Source organism: Saprolegnia parasitica, assembly GCF_000151545.1.
Source record: "Saprolegnia parasitica CBS 223.65 unplaced genomic scaffold supercont2.39, whole genome shotgun sequence".
Lineage (NCBI taxonomy): Eukaryota > Oomycota > Saprolegniomycetes > Saprolegniales > Saprolegniaceae > Saprolegnia > Saprolegnia parasitica.
The window spans coordinates 274,512-277,566 of NW_012156433.1; positions in this window are offsets into that span (position 1 = coordinate 274,512).

Consider the following 3,055-nt stretch of genomic DNA (forward strand, 5'->3'; position numbering starts at 1 on the left):
GTATAACTATTTTGCTGTCAGAATGTGGTTGCGCGCAGATAACATGACATAGCATGGTCGTTGTCGTCGAATGTATCGAGGCCAAGCGCGCCCCAAGCTTTGCCAGATGAAGCTGAGCCACGCAAGGGCGGCTCTGATGGCTGCAGTGTGAACTACAACGGACAATCAAACTGGTGGAGAAAGCAACTCATAGGAGTGAGGTGCATTGACAAGCGCTGTCTTGGCTATGCAAGTCTCCGCTACAAGTCGAACAAATATGAGTACAATAATGTATTCGCTGCCATTAGCCGTACTAGTACGCGATTCGCATGGGCAAGCTCCCAGATCTTGGTGCTATCCGGCTGTGGCTGGGCTTCGCGAACCGAGCTTCCGTGCTAGATCGTGGTGTGGGGAAGGTAGGGCGCGACGGCATCGGAAGCAACGTTCGTCGTGATCAATTATTGATCACTTGGCTCTGGCTGGCAGTACTATTGTTTCCTCAATCAAGACCGAACTACTTGGGGGCAACAACCGTGTTGGTTTCCGCCATGCCTGTGGTGGGCGAGGCGGGTTAGTTGTTTGACTGACACTACCAATTTGGAAATGGCTTGAGCTCGCGTGCTCTGCGCCTGGGTCTTGGCTTTTGTTCGAACTTGTAACTGGTCTTCTAGATCGCTCGTCCTTTCGCGGAAAACCTCTTCCACTGCTTGGAAACGGCCCATACCCGTGCGCGTGCTCGACTCTGCTTCTGTCTGAGTTGCCACTTAGATATATATGTAGATATAACGTTTATTCGCGTTGGCTACGGCTACGACTCGCCACGCTTGTCGACGCCGACACGATGTCGCGGCCCAGTGCCCCCTCCCTACGAGATATCTGCAGCTCCCCGACGACCACTATGCCACGCCGGCCATGGTGGATGCAGCAGTCGCGTACCGCCAACCCGAGCACATCCTGCCGAGATACGCCGATTTCACGTACCGTGTGGTGCTTGGCGCCGTCGCGATCCGCTCCCGGCTCTAATTTCTGGCCGATGACGCCCAAGTTTGTCCCGTCTGCGGCGACCTCGAGACGTACGACCATCTTCTGCTTCGTTGCGAATTTGTCACTGCCGTGTGGGCGGTCTTTCAGCCGCTCGTCGACGCCCTCGAGCTCGAACTTCCCACGACGCTTTCCGCGCTCCTCTTTGAACCGCTGGTGACAGCCGTCGGCGCGCCGTGGCCATGATGTGGCCGATCCTCCGCGCGTGCGCGCTTCACACCGTCTGGCTTGCCCGCAACGACCGAGTATTTCGCCCCGAGGCGCCCCTTGTGACGCCTGCGGCTGCCGCCCAACGAGCCGCGTTCTTAACCAAGCTGCACCTCCAACACTTGCTGCTGAACACTCAAGTATTGTGCCTCTTCCAAATGATGACAGCCCTGCGTCACGACGCATGGCTACGCGACAACCTTGTTCCGGCATGTGCCGTTTACACGCCACGTCTCCCGCTCGGCTAAGCATCTCGGCGGCCGGCTCGTCGTAGCACCTTGGAATCGCTAGTCCACCACCATATACAGTTCAGTGAGGGCCATGAGGTCAGCGCGGGGCGTGAGGCGCTTCGCGAAAGATGGGACTGCGATGAGATTGGCGTCGAGCACACGCGGCAGCGCCTGAGCGCCCAAAATACTCACGCATCGCGAGCTTGGCCAGGATGTCGGGCGAGCTACGAAGGATGTGACCAAAAAGGCCTCACCGAGCTTGAGCGAGCCGGAAGCGAAGCGGCTTGGTCTGGCAGCGTTATACGAAGCGCCGTTCGAGTTGCGGTGCAGGTAGTAAGCACCGATTAGTTGACGCCGTTGTTGCCGGTGGAAGGTTCCGAGTCGATCAACTTCGGCAGCCGTGAGCGCCCAAGTGCCGCAGTTGTACAGCAACATCGGGAGCCCGTACGAGTACACGTTTTAGAGCCCAAGACACGACTCCTCGAATCGCGTACTAGTACGGCTAACGGCGGCGAATACATCATTGTACTCATATTTGCTCGACTTGTAGCGGAGACTTGCATAGCCAAGACAGCGCTTGTCAATGCACCTCACTCCTATGAGTTGCTTTCTCCACCAGTTTGATTGTCCGTTGTAGTTCACACTGCAGCCATCAGAGCCGCCCTTGCGTGGCTCAGCTTCATCTGGCAAAGCTTGGGGCGCGCTTGGCCTCGATACATTCGACGACAACGACCATGCTATGTCATGTTATCTGCGCGCAACCACATTCTGACAGCAAAATAGTTATACCGACTGCATTTTGCTGTTTTGGCGGTTTTCTCGTTGGCTATCGATGATCCAAACGCTCGAACTCTCGAATAACAAACGAATTGATGGTCGCGCGCTCATTCACAGCTCGCCCACCGGTAGTTGTAGTACTGATGAAACAGCCCAAGGCTCCTCGTGGCGCTAGTTGGTGCCATGGGTTGATGCCGCCGGAACAAGAGCATTTCGATAGTGTCGAAACCTAGGTTGTCTCCTAGGTCGCAATGGATGTAGAACCATCATTCGAAGAACACTGCATCGTACGACAAAAATGGACGCCAATAGCACAGAAACGAGCCATTTACTTGGATCTGGATGTACTGAGGTGTGGACGTCCACCGAGGCCGCAGGGATCGACGCGTGACGTCCCTCCCAGTGCAGACGCGACGACTTGTACGTAGCGGCGATTGCCAGCATCAAAGTGAGCGTGATATTAGCCACTCGCGGGCCAAGGTCCGGCGGTGCCGCCTCGGTTGCATACGGTACGTGGTCGCATCCATCCACACGGAAGACGTCGTCGTCGTCGTCTACGTCCTGGAGTCATTTCCATGTGGTGAAATAGATGAAAAACATATGAATGCACGGTAAAAGGTGATTGCCGACTCGACAGCGTGCCACAGAGAAGGGCCAGTCGGGCCCTGAATCCCACCGCTGCCACCGTCTCGCCTCACAAGCCAGCTCACAAGCAGCGCCGGTGTGGCCGTAGAGTACGTAGGCAGCTTGCCGCGACGTGTAGCGTGAACCAAATGTGGAGGCGTTTCGGAATCCATCATGACGTGGCAGTCTGTGGCGCC